At 39.7% G+C, this 14,712-nt stretch overlaps 1 long non-coding RNA gene across 1 annotated transcript in view; it reads right to left on the bottom strand.

The window, feature by feature from the left end:
- Positions 1 to 511: 511 nt before the first annotated feature.
- LOC109275565 (uncharacterized) overlaps positions 512 to 14,712 on the bottom strand; it is a 52,471-nt gene continuing 38,270 nt past the window's right edge. Inside the window, exon 3 of the long non-coding RNA XR_002084246.2 lies at positions 512 to 875. This is a non-coding gene — a long non-coding RNA (uncharacterized LOC109275565). The remainder of the gene's footprint in view (positions 876 to 14,712) is intronic.

The raw sequence follows: 14,712 nt of genomic DNA, 5'->3' as shown, positions 1-14,712 counted from the left end.
CCCACTCTGAGCACTGCCCTGGGCAGGACGGTGTTTCCGCCTGCAAGTTCAGGCCTCCCCTCCAGGGGCAGCTCACATCCAGTGACTGGCTAATGCGGGGATAAAAAGACTCAGCTCCCTTGTCATGACACAGCATAACACATGCAAGGCTGCCTCAGCTCCAGAACTTTTCAACAGATCCTGAGCACTCTGTTGGGACTGCTCTGCAGCTCAGCTCCTCTGCCTAATCCTCTTTCCTTCCCTCCTGCCCGCAAATCTCCACCTCAAACTGTTTTCCAGCAAACGGACCTAAGAGAGCACCTGCCCCAAGGAAGCCAATGGCATTCACCCAGGAGGACTTTATTGAGCTGATATCCATACCCCTTCTGTTCCTTTTACCCAGTGAACCCAGCTGATTAGAACACTCAGATACCAAGTATTAGAATCTCCTATATTGCTTGAAACACACAGCCTTCTCAGTCTCTCTCTCATTGGCCCAGTTTTGTTAAAGATACGACATATCAGGTTTAGCTGCTTTTGACCGAAAACTCAAATAAGTGGCTTAAACAAGATCAAGTTTGATTTTTCTCTCCAGTAAAAGAAGCCTACTGGGGACAGTCCAGAGCTGGGATGGTAGGTAGCTCTGTGGTTATCAGAGATTTAAGTTTGTGCCATCTTTTTTCTTCATTATGTGGAGCCCCTGACCTCCAGCCTCGTGTTTACTCAGGATCCAAGCTAGCTGCTGAAGCTCCGGCCAACTTGTCTGCTGTAGAAAAAAAAGGAAGGTGGAAAGGCAAAAAAAGTGATCTCCTTGTAGTGCCGTCGGCCATCTTGAAAAAAAGTTCCCGGAAGACTGGCCCATAAGCTTTGATACACATCTCAACGGTGATAACTATCTGTAAGAGGAAAGGGGAAGCATAAGTTTGAGTCAAGTCCATGACATCCCTGATAATATAGGTATCCGTTACTAACTGATGCAAGAGAGGGCAACCAGTAGGTTAAAATATCCTATAGGTTAAAAGTATCCACTTTTAACCACATATGTGATCGTGTGTGTGTGTGTGTGTGTGTGTGTGTGGAGAGAGAGAGAGAGAGAGAGAGAGGATGTATATAGCGAGAATAATAAGTGACCTCTGACCTTCAGGCTCCTGCGCGAGGAGATAACAGGAAGTAGTGTCCCTGTGATGAGCAGGCCCCTCATCTAGTATGCCCCAGCCATAGGGGAACAGAGTAGAATTTTCCAGAAGGAGCTGGCAATCCAGACTTTTATGTGAATTTTCCTTATTTTAAAATCAACACCCACATAAATATGTATCTAACCTCGTTTGCCATCTCTGATCAAGAAAAGCCAGTTTTCCTTGCGGCAACGTTTTAGGAAATGTCGTGCCGCGCAGTGGGAAACGGGCTTTATTGCTTTGCCTGAAGGTGAGGCAGGAGGAGCTTGAAAGGACGGTGCCGGTGACCAGATTCGTGGACCAGAGCAAATGCTTATACCCTGTGGGCAGGCAGCCCATGAGCCACCTGGCCGTTATCTCCCCTCTGCCACTGAGAAGGGACTGGCTCTGAAGCTGGGGTGCACAGTATATTTTTACGAGCATAATTCTGGATAATTAATCCCTTCCTACCCTATAGAAATGCATCTCAATAACAGATCAAATTCCCTCTACGCTTTTCTCCTTTCCTTGCAACTTTCTCTTTTGACCAGCAGATGGCAGCAAATATTGACCAGATTTGGGCACTAGTTAACCTTCAGAATAAATGGGTTTTTTTCCATGCATTTTCTTTGACTTGTGTCGTCGAAAACAATGAAAGTCATTTACATTTGCCTCAACTGTGACTTCTCCCACTGAAAAGCAAGAAGGCAGTCCATTTCATACCTCATTTATCCTTTTGAAAGGGTCATCACAAAAGTTCAACTGTTTGAAATAGTGGAGCAAAGGTCTTAATTTATTCCTTGATAACACAGGGATATAAACTTTAATACATACCACTGAAAAGGATTACTTATTCAATCTTGACTCTGAGGGATACTTTTCATAAAAGAATATATATTAATGTTGCTAAGTAGAATACAATGACTTCAGGGCATAAACAAAATGGTAAATATTTACTGTTATTATTTTATGAATAACTCCCACCTTTGGCCAAATCTATCTTCTTTTAAATTCACTGCATCCTTTCAATCACCTGGACTTGCCAGTAATGAGATAAACGTAGGAAAAGTTACTGAGAAAATCTCCTACGTGTCATTAAATTGACTTTTTTGTGATGTCATCTGTTGAAGAGGAGCAAGGTAAATATTTTTCCATTTTTGTTATGTCAACAGTGAGGATGGAATGAAGAATGTCTTTGAGGAGAAAGGAAAACCACACTCGATAAAGTAATTCAGGCATTCAAGGGGATTTGGCCGGCGGAACAATTATTTTTGCAGTTAATGCTTCGAAGTTTGATATAATGTAAACTAACATCTCAATAACCTATGGACCTACATGGCAAATGAGCAATCCGGCTTCATAATGGACTAAGGAGGCTATCTGACTTGAAAAATAGGAATTACCAGTGCCTGCAGATGTCAACAGGACTTACACGTGACTTTTTACGTTTATTAAGAAATGCAAAGAAACCTGAAGAGAATCCTTAAAGGGGAGTACCTGGGAAGGTAAAAGACTGAGAGAGATGCTGTGATGCCTCTAATAATAATCAAAATCTTTGCAAAGTTAAACAAGAACTGATAAATGTGTTATGGGTTGCACCTTAGAATTACAGAATCGCAGAGGTCGAGTGTGGAAATTTTCCTAGAGTACCTTTCAGCCCTCCCAGAATTCTATGGATTCCTTTCTCTGTATCTTTGGACATGTTTATCTGGCCTTTGCCTGATGGTTTCCATTGATCCAGAGCTTTTGACATTTTGCTGTAAAGATTTTATTTTCAAACAGCTCTCCTTGTTGTAAATTTCCTTTTTTGCGGAGATCTGAAACTGGCTTCCCAGTAACATCTGCTCACTGGTTCTCCTCTGGAGAAATAGTTCTAAACATTTTTATTTGGGGTCACCGAAGGCTTTGTGAGATTTATTAACGGTATGGACTGTTATCATAGAAACATGCTTCCCTGAACTCATTCATGGAGTTCAGGTTAGAGCATCCATTATTCTACAGGAAGGATAAAGCCATTTCTACACGTCACTTCTTCAGATATTTAAAGCAGCATCATGTGCTGGCGAGGATGTGGAGAAACGGGAACCCTCTTGCATTGCTGCTGGGGATGCAAACTGGTGCAGCCGCTCTGGAAAACAGTGTGGAGGTGCCTCAGAAAATTGAAAATAGATCCACCCTCTGACCCAGCGATAGCACCGCTAGGAATTTACCCAGGGGATGCAGGAGTGCTGACGCATAGGGGCACTTGGACCCCAATGTTGATAGCAGCACTTTCAACAATAGCCAAACTATGGAAAGAGCCTAAATGTCCATCAATGGATGAATGGATAAAGAAATTGTGGTTTATATACACAATGGAGTACTACGTGGCAATGAGAAAGAAGGAAATCTGGCCTTTTGTAGCAAAGTGGACGGGACTGGAGAGTGTTATGCTAAGTGAAATAAGTCATACAGAGACAGACAGATACCCTCAGTTTTCACTCTTAGGTGGATCCTGAGAAACTTAACAGAAGACCATGAGGAGGCGAAGGGGGTAAAAAAAAGTTAGAGAGGGAGGGAGCCAAACCATAAGAGACTCAACAACTGAGAATAAACTGAGGGTTGATGGGGGGTGGGAGGGAGGGGAGGGTGGGTGATGGGTATTGAGGAGGGCACCTGTTGGGATGAGCACTGGGCGTTGTATGCAAACCAATTTGACAATAAAGTTCATATTAAAAAATAATAAAACTAAAGTAAAAAAATAAAACAGCATCATTTTCTTTTTTTAATGTTTATTCATTTTTGAGAGAGAGAGAGAGAGAGAGAGAGAGAGAGAGAGAGAGAGAGACAGCATGAGTGGGGACCGGGCAGAGACAGAGGGAGACACAGAATCCCAAGCAGGCTCCAGGCTCTGAGCTGTCAGCACAGAGCCCGATGTGGGGCTCAAACCCACGAACCATGAGACCATGACCTGAGCTAGAGGCAGACACTTAACTGACTGAGCCACCCAGGCGCCCCAATGTTTATTTCTTTTTGAGAGAGAGAGAGAGTGTGTGAGTGGGCAAGGGACAAAGAGAGAAGGGGGAGACACAGAATCCAAAGCAGGTTCTAGGCTCTGAGCTGTCAGCACACAGCCCAAGGCAGGGCTCAAACTCACAAACCACGAGGTCATGACCTGAACTGAAGTCAGACGCTTAACTGAATGAGCCACCCAGGTGCCCCGGCATCATGTTCTTCTTAAAACATCTTCACTAGTTCCTTCAGTTCCTTCCTTTCTTTCTCTGTCCCTTGATCCATTTTTTTTTTTTTTAACAAGCATATGTTAAGTTAAGCACCTATCCTGTGCCACAGTGTTAGACACTGGGGATCAGAAATGAAGAAGACATCTTTCCTGTCCTGGGGATTTCACAGCTTATTTGAGGGGACAGATGTGCACACAGAGGGATTAGGTCAAGAAAGAGACTGGAATCAAGCATGGGCTGCAGAGTTGGAGCCAGCCTAGAAGGAAATCCCAGCTCTGCCACGTAAGGAGTTCTGTCACCTTGGGGAAGATACTTAACCTCTTGGGGCCTCATTTGGTTCATATGTAAAATAGGGACTCAATATACCATATCGCCCTTATTATTGTCATTTGCCAAGCAAGGAATCTGAACTTCATTATGTAGACTTCTGCAACTACCAGTCCTTTTAGAAGGGGAGTAGCAGGCATGGGTTTTTCCCCCCACTTTTATTTTAAGGCAAACTACTCTCCATGGGAATATGGTGAAAACACTGGAGAGAGGGAAGGAAGGGACACTAGACAGGAGACTTGCAGTCTAGAGGCAAGCATGCTGCGGACTGGGACTAAGGCGGGGGTCATAGGATGGAGAGATGTCAAAAGATAATTTTGAGGGATAAATTACAGGACTTTGTGGTCACTTGATAGGAAGAAGGCAGAGTTAAGTAAGACTCACAAATTTCTACCTTGGAAGACTGGTTGGGTGGTAATTTTATTAACCGAGATTCTGATTACAGTAGAAGACACAGTGACAGATGATAATGAGTGGGTGTGTTAAGTGGAAGGTGCCTTGCAGATCCGTTAAATATTAGAAATATGGCTCTGGCATTTAAAACGGAAGCTTCCACTGGAAAGAATAGAATAGATTTGGAATATCCTTTTGTCCTTGGTAGTCAAAGTCATGAGAATGGATGAGCAGCTGGCCCACGAGGGCACACGGAGTGAAGAAAATGGCAGGCAACCAAGGAAAGAACTCCAGGAAACACTAGTGTTTAAAGGGAGCTGATGGGGGGGTGGTACATTTGGGTGGCTTGTTGGTTAATTGTCGGACTTCAGCTCAGGTCGTGGTCTCACGGTTCCTGAGATGGAGCCTTCTATCGGGCAGTCTGCTGCTAGCACAGAGCCCTCTATAGATCCTCTGTCCTCCTCTCTCTCTGCCCCTCCCCTGCTTTCACAATCTCTATGTCTCTCAAACCTAAATGCAAAAACTTTGAGAGAAGCTGAAGTCAATTGACTGTAAGCAGTTGGAGAAGTAGAAGAATTTGGGCGGTGGGGGGGGGGTGTCGTAAAAAAACTTTCCCTCTTTAAAAAGAAATCTGCATACCCAACAAGCCTCAAGCATTCTGTTTATTGTTAATACTAATTTTCCCCCATAGAAATAGCTCGCTGCCCATGCATCCTATACACTTGGATGTGTTTCTGTGCTCTATGCTATGCTCTGTGGGTCTAGATGTCTATCTGTGCTCTAATGCCACACTGATTAATTACTCAGTTACAGAACATTCCAAACATCTTCCCTTCCTCTATTCCATGGTAAATGTGAATTATTGTCATATTTCAGATGGCCAAAGCTGTTGCCACATTTTTGGGAATAGGTATCTTCTGAATTATGTGTACCAATGATTTAGAAATCCTTTCTCTGTGAAGTCACCTCTAAAATGAAATTAAAGAAAGAGTTAACATACCATATGGTGCACTTTCTCTCTTTTCTCTTTTGATCTACATAAATCACATTCTCTTAGACAGTGATTCCCATACCTGGCTGGGTATCAGAATCACCTGGGGAGCTTTTAAAAAACGTAAATTCCAGAGTCCCATCCCAGATGTACTGAACTGGATAGGATGAGGCATTTGGGGCCAAGAAATTGGTATATGCAATAAAATACTCCTAAGGTGATTGTGATGTGTTCAGTTCATGGACTGGGATTCGGGAATCCTTGATTAGGAAGTTCTGAGAACATTGATGAAAGACATCTTCAATAATTTTAAAGTACTGCTTTGCAATTAACTTTCAGAAAGCGAGCAATTTATTAATCTTACTGATTTTCTTCTTGGTACAAAACAATATATGTCATTATAAAGGTATTAACATTGCAGAAATAAAAAGGAATGTAACCTAATTCCATAATTTCCTCCACAGCAAATAAAGAATACCAACAGTCTAGTGAATACTCTGATTTTTTTTTCTGTCTGTATTTACTAGATTACTTTTTTCTTTACAAAATGACTATCAAACTATGCTTTGGGAATCTAGAGTAAGAGTCCATTCTTGGGAGCCACGTTTATCTGGGTTCAGGACCTAGAATTGGCCCTTTCTAGCCCCCTTGGGCCAATTATTTAATTTCTCTGAGTCTCAAGTCTTCTTGCCTGTCAAATGCAGGTAAAAATACTACCTCACATCATAAAGTTCTTGTGAAAATTATTGGATAATGCTTATAAAAAGGCTTAGTACAACATGCAAAATAGTAAATATTAACTTCTTATTATGGTTGTTATGAGTAATACAATAACTGCTACCCTAAAGTTGCTAATACTACAGACATCTTCATCTAATACATTAATCTAATACATTAATATAAGATTTTCTCTTTTTTTAAGTTCATGTATTTATTTTGAGAGGGGGGAGGGGCAGAGAGAGAGGGACAGCACAGAGCCTGATGCCGGGCTCGATTCCACGTCCCTGGGATCATGACTTGAGCCAAAATCAGAGTCTGAACCTCAACTGATTGAGCCATCCAGGCACCCTTATAAGGTTTTCTTAATGCTTTGAGATTCATATATAGCATTTCACTATGGGATATACAATAATTTATTTAACTAATGCCCTACTCATACACAGATTTTCCCACCCAACTTTTCATATTCATAAACAATTCTGCAGGGGATATCGGTATGCATATATCTTTTCACACTTGTATAAGTGTCTCCCCAGTAAAGGGAATTGTTGACTCAGTGAGTATGAATATGTTAATAAGGTTTTCTCCAGTAGCTTCATACAGTTTATTTATTTATAAATAAATAAAACAATAAATCACTAGTGTAGGAGAATGTTTTCCCATCTCCTTGCCCAAACTAGATAATAATATTCTTTTAAATTTTTGCTAATGGGCCAGGCAAAATGATACATCATTGTTACATTATTTTGCATTTATTTAATTATTAGAGACAGGAAGCACATAAAATAATGTATTCATGCTGCAGGTTTTTTATTTTGCTTAGTATTTTCCCACATGCCCCTGGTCAATTTTTTAAGAATTGTTTCCCCTCTCCTACCTTATTCCTTTCATTCCTTTTTCTTCCACTCACCTTCTGATTTTTCTCTCTCTCCTCGATTTGCCAATGGAACGATATTTTGTCAATATCATTTTCCATCTTCCTTTAATTTTTGGTGGTTTCTAGGTCCTTTTAATTAACATTCTTTTTGTTTCATTTGCATTCTCTAAACAGAAGACTCCAAACGCTTTCATCCTATATTAGTCAAGTCAGTGTTCTCTCTTTCCCTGACAGTCACACTGTTGGAAGAGGGGAAGATGGCCAGTGTTGTAGCTTCCTCACTACCTGTTTGAAGTGGAAGACCTGGCTTGTTTTCTATTTCCTTCTTTTCCAAAATCCAGTTGTCTTCCGTAACATGTAATTGTTCCATTGGCTTTCCATATACTACCCAATTGCTGACAGAAAATGTCACAGCTTGAGTAAGTGCCAGTCGCAGTCAGTTATACCCTAAATCATCTGTGTTGGCGTGCACAGGCTGGCAAATGTGTTATGTTTTGGTGAGATGAAAAATTTGCTTCAGCCAACTGTGCTCACATGGGATTTGACCTCAAATGAAATCACGCTGTTGTATGGTCTGAAGCAGGGGTGGCAATCAAGTATTAAACCACCAGGATAGGGGCACCTGAGTGGTTCAGTCAGTTAAGTGTCTGACTTCAGCTCAGGTCATGATCTCGTGGTTCGTGAGTTCGAGCCCCGCGTCGGGCTCTGCGCTGACAGCCCAGAGCCTGAAGCCTTCTTTGGATTCTGTGTTTCTCTCTCTCTCTGCCCTCCCCAGCTCTCTCTCTCTCTCAAAAATAAACAAAGATTAAAGAAAAAAATTTAAAAATTTTTTCAAAAAAAAAAACAAAACACAACAACCAGGATAGCATAAATATCCAAATGGTGTTTTCAGATATGTTACAATTATCGTACATCCTAACAACATAATGATCATAAACAGGATTCCATTCTTTTTATTCCAAACTCGCTACATTGTAATTTACCAAAGTTGTTTTTTTCCCCTTTATTTCTCACAAAAATAATGTGGAGGAAATATCCCCAAAGAAGCACAAAACATATTGATATAGATTTTATGTGAAACAAATCAAAATCATCTGGTATTTATTCTGAAATTAATTTGTACCTTTAAGGTACATTTTCACATTTTCCAAGTTGAATTAAGTTAGTTCATATCTTAGGATTACAATGGCTTCAAGAGCCTAAATCGTTACAATAATAATTGACTGAAAAAAAAAAATTAGTGGCTTGTATCATTTAAGTTCAAATACCTAAAGCTTACCAAAGAAATTATTACCATTACATTTAACTTTAAAAAAAAAATTTTTTTTAAGTTTATTTATTTATTTTGAGAGAGAGAGAGAGAGAGAGAGAGAGAGAGAGAGGGCTCACACACAAGTTGGGGAGGGGCAGAGAGGAGAGACAGAATCCCAAGTAGACTCCACACCATCAGTGCAGAGCCTGATGAGGGGCTCAAACTGATGAACTGTGAGGTCATGACTTGAGCTGAGATCAAGATTGGACGCTTAACCAAGTGTGCTACCCAAACGCCCCCATTACATTTAACCTTAAAGTGATAATGCCATAGTTAAAGTCAAAACTATATCCATGAACATAGTATACAGCCATTGAAATATGACTAGAAAAACTATGTAGAGACAAGGATATATTCATAACCATGTAAAGTGAATAAAGCACAATCTTAAAATATGGTTGCAGGCTTACATATAGAATCCAATGAAAATAGCTACTCTTTATTTTGGGGATTATATTTTGTTCATCCTGCTATTTTATTGCCTTCTCAATGAAAAATTCTTGTGTAATAAAGCTAAACAGTGGCTAAAGTCCAATGCTTATTCAGTAATTCAGCAGTTATATCTAACATTCATTAAACAAAAAATCAGTAACAGTCACTTGACTAATGTTTATATTATGCAATTAATCTTCAGAATGTATTTATTCTCTGTATTCTTGATAATCTTGGAAACTTGGTCCTGAATAGGTTTGGATAGAAGAAGGGTAATATTTAAAATATTTTAAAAATCATCAAAAAGCAGAACAGACCCTGTCACACTTGAGTACCAGGGCTTGAACACCCATGCTGGATATAAGTGAAAGTATGCTTTTAGAAACACGCTGGAGGGAACTCTGCTTTTTTGGACATCAGCATAATTTGATGGACAACACATGTGGTTTAGAAAAGAAGGCATAGGTTACAGTTCCAACTTTGCCAAATAATCCCTCTGAGTCTTATTTTCTATATCTATAAAAATATTCAAACAATGAAATAATAATTTGGGAAACACACAGTAAATTTTATAGCACAAGAGAACCCTTGATATCTTAATAGTCATTAATGACATCTTAATGTATTTTATTTCTTTGTTATAGACACAACTGGAAATTTTGTTTTTCTTAATTTAATATCACTTAACAAGTCCAGTAACTGAACTCTGACTAAGTGATGGAGATTTCAGATGATATACAACGACTTAATAATCTGTCCCTGTGAGTTATAAATGATGTTTGAAACTGCCAAATGTATAGTAAATTCTCTTCTTTTCATTGTAATAATCATATTTGTGTTCAGTGAAGTGAGAAGTATGAGCCATATATATCATCACAAGGCTCAGAGCAAAGGCATACATTTCCTATGTTAAACATTTCCAGGGCTGATTATAATTGACTGAACATTTACAAATAGTGGTGATGTTTTATTAATCCTATTGAGTTTTGGTGTTTTGCCCCCATTTCTATTTCACTTTTCTTTCTGCAATGCTCTCTGCTCCACTGTGTCACAATGGAGTTTCAATTAGTCTCCTAGGCCATTTGGCCTCACCTATGATATTTTGTTGGCGTGTCAGCTATAGGTTCTCTAGGGTTTTGAATACAGATAAAGAAGTTTTATATTACTTTTAAGCTTTGCATAGGCTTGAAAACCACCAGGAATTTATGCTATTTAAATAAATGGTCAGCAGCTCAGGCAAAGTCTTCACAAAGATTGTTTGCACTTTAATAAACGTTGCTGAAGACCAGAAAAGTTTATCTGCTTCTCTAGGTCTAACTCTGATTTCCCTCCAAGCGATCACTCACACCCCCTCCCCCCCTTCTTTTGCCATGGCCCCTATCTATGAGTAAGAACTCTGTCTTGACGTCTTAGCTGGTCTTGGACCTTGCTCTTTGGTAGAAACTCTTGGGGTGGATGCCCTTGCCAGGTTCACCCTGCTGGGAGTAGGAACTTGGCATTATGATCCTATATTTCTCTTGCCTACAAACTTGTCTGCTTTTTTATACAAAGGCTGTCCATCATTGAAGACTTAGCTCAAGTCCTGACAGTTCTATGAAAATTCCCTCTCTTTACTGTATCAGCTCTCATTGATCTTTCTCATTTTGGACTTTTCCAATACCCACTTGCATTAGATCATAGAATGATTTTTTTTTTAATTAACCTTAGAGGATGTTTAGTCAAATCATACCATGCAAGATTTCACTGTCCTATATTCCTCACCAAGCCTTAGTTGGGGGTAATTCTGCTGCTTGGGAAGGCAGCCATTCTATTTGTAGGAATAACCTAAATATCTCAGATAGCATTTTCTTCTCTAGACATATTGGCTCTGAAATATTACCAATGACTGTGTATCAATTCACTTTAAGAAAATGTGAAAGAATTCCCAGGAGAGGTAAAATCCTGCTATTCAGAACATACCAGCTTGTCAGCTTTAGGTAAAAACAAAACAAAACAAAACAAAACAAAACATGGCATAGAAGGAATCAGAATAAGGGAGGAGGTAACTGTTTAATGAATGGATCATGGAAATCTTTGGGGTGAGGTCTCCTAGTGGAGGACAGTAGAGAGAAAAATGCCTGATATCTTATTCTTCAGAGGGTGAAACATCTACCTGGACAGATCTTGTTTTTCCTACTAAATATTTGATGATGATGATGATGATGATGATGATGATGGCGGTGACGATGTATAAATGGGTTAAAGATGGCTCCTGTATATTAGCCCCTACGAAGTTTACTTCTTTGCAATAGTCTTGGACTGTGAGCTCAAAGCCTGCTGATGTCAAGATCAGTTTTTTACACATCTAATTGCTTTAAGTATAATCCAAATAAACCAATTTTTAGCCATTTAGAGCCAGTTGCTTTGCATGCCCCACAAGACGACATCCAGAATCTGCTAGCAATAGCGTAAGACAAACCCTTCAACCATAAAAGACCACAGACTGCTGCCGCCCTTCAGAGCTCTCTGACCCAGAGGCTCCCTACCTTGCTGATGGGTAACATTGCCTGGACATGTGAGTCCCCTCTCTAATTCCCTGGTCCCCTGAGAATTCTCCGACCCTCTTTCCCTTTTGGTTAGTAGACCTACATTTCTGGAAGGTCTCTTCTGCGAGAGACTTCCTCTCTCATGCAAGCCCATTTAGTGCTGCCCGATAAAGCATGATGTGTAGTAATACCGTCTCGTGGTCCTGGCTTTTCCTTGATCAGCCCTGAAATTCTCAAACCCACCAAGTCAGTATACATGGTAAAAGTTAAAGCAGTACAAAAGTTAGTCTCTTTTCCATCTCAGATCTCTAGTCACTCTCTCCAAAGGTAAAGATTACCAATATTTCTCGGACATACATCCAGAAACGTGCCATTTGCATATATGCATGTACCTGTTGTATTAGTTTGCTAGGGCTGCCATAACAAAGAACCACAGACTGGGGGGCTGAAACAACAGGAAGTTCTTTTGTTAAAGTTCTGACGGCTAAAAGTCCAAGATTAAGGTATCAGCAGGTTTGGTTTCTCCTGTGGCCTCTCTCCTTGGCTCACAGATGACCTCTCGCTGGGTCCTCACACTGTTTCCTTTGTGCCTGTGCATCTCTCGTGTTTCTCTGTGTGTCCTAATCTCCTCTTCTTATAAAGACATCAGAAGGGTTGGATTAGGGCCCACCCTAACGGCCTCATTTTAACTTAATTACCCTTTTAAAGGTCCTATCTCCAAATATAGTCATATTCTGAGGTATTAGAGGTTAAGGTTTCAATATATGAGTTTGGGGGAACAAAATTCAGGCTATAACACACACACACACACACACACACACACACACACACACGTATTTGGTTACCTTTAGGAAAATGAGTTTTACTATTCATATTGTCCTTTGCCTTTTGCATTTACCATATGTTAATTGTCTTTTCATATCAACAAATAGGGCTACATCTACCTTATTCTTTTAATGGCTGCATAGTATTTCATCGCCCAGATGGTGTATTTTATTTATTCAGAACCCAATTGTTGAGCAATTTGGCTGCTTCCACTTCTTATTTCTTTAACAAACAATGCTACCATCGTATCTTCAAAATTACTCTTTCTTTTATAAGTGGAGCAATAGCTGTAAGATAAACTTTGAGAGTGGAGACCGCTCAGTCAAGAGATGCGAATTTTCATTTGGATCCATGTTGTAAATTTCCCCACACATAGAGAGTAGCAGTTTGTACTCTCATCAACAGTAAATGTGAAAGTCCCCCAAAGCCTTTTAATGTTGCCATAATGAAACATTATCAAGTGTGTTCACCTTTGCTAATTGAGCCATTGACAATGGTATCTTCATATGATTTAATTTGACTTTCTTTCACTGAAAGCAGGGGTGGAACATCTTTTCATGTTCAAGGCTACTTGCATTTCTTGTAAACTGCCTGTTTAAATCTTTTATTCCCTTTTTCTCGTTGGGTTTCTGGCCCTTTCCTTAGTGATTTATTTATCAGAGCTCTACATAAATGAAAGAAATAGGTTTTGTCATTTATGGTTTTATAGGAAACGAGGTTGCAACATGGCCCTAGAACTGGTGGGTCTTCTTGGGCACTTTCCTAGGCAAACGGTTTCTAGAATGAAAGGATCTTAGTCATGGTGATGTGGGCACAGATAGGAATTTCTATCCCCATACCTTATAATCTCCTGCTATGACTAGGATAATACCAAAAAGCTGAGAAAATTCAGATAACGAACACATTTTGTTGATTTCATGTCGTGTACTTTCCAGAACTTTAATTTTTTTCTACTAACCACATGATTTAGCGAACCTAGTGCACAATTACAAATTAAATAATTTAGCTCATAACACACTTCCTTCTTAAAAATTAAAATCTCAATTTTAATCAGTATGCCTTCCTGGGAAGTGGAATATTATTCATGTTGATGGAATCAAAATTTCCGGATTATATCTCTAAACCTTATTGACCTGTTCCCTCACCTGAAAGGACTATATTCCTTCCCGAAGGGAATTGGCCATTTGGCCATGGAACATTTTTCCTTCCTGACATCCTCTTTTCTTTCACATCTGAGTTTAAAATCCCTTTCCTTAGAGAACGCTTGCTTGACACTTACTGATCCCCTAACCTGATGCAGACCATTTCCACTAGACCTCAAATTACTATATTCCTTCCTTAATAGCACTGAACCCAACAGGAAGTTATCTATGTATTTGTTTAGTGCATTGTCTGGTGTATATTAGATACTCAAGAAAAAGTTAAATATCTAAAATACAAATTCCTTTGGGTTCTAACACTTGACAGTTTTATGAAATGCCAAATTCTAGGGAAGCCATAGATATTTCTTTATCTTCTAATTCATGAGGTTACTGTAAATACTTTGCAGCAAAAACACGCATGTCTGGATAAAGTATGACTTTCCCTACTCATCTCCATCCATCTTCTTGGGGAGACAAGTTATCTGACACATCTAGCCTCCTGTCCTGTTGATTCCATAAAACTCTCCTCCCTTTTGAACTCTCTACAACTCTTACCTTGTAACTTAGATGTGGATAAAGTGTGAAAGAAGGCAATTAATACATCCAGGGCTCTACTCCAGAGTGTAGGAACAGGTTAAATGTCTTTTTTTTTTTTTTTATCATTGCAACAGACTTTACGATTGCAATAAAGATGTGAGTGGTTTCTTCAAAGATAAACATCTGAAACAGAGAGGCGGGTTACATTCTAATAGCCCGTGGCTGCTGTCAGAAATAATTTAATGCTCAGAGCTTTGTTGGCTGACCTGAGTCCTCT

Source organism: Panthera pardus, unplaced genomic scaffold, assembly GCF_024362965.1.
Source record: "Panthera pardus isolate Hobbes unplaced genomic scaffold, ASM2436296v1 HiC_scaffold_20, whole genome shotgun sequence".
NCBI lineage: Eukaryota > Metazoa > Chordata > Mammalia > Carnivora > Felidae > Panthera > Panthera pardus.
Note: the sequence above shows the minus strand (reverse complement) of the source record. Positions and strands in the feature narration are given on the sequence as shown.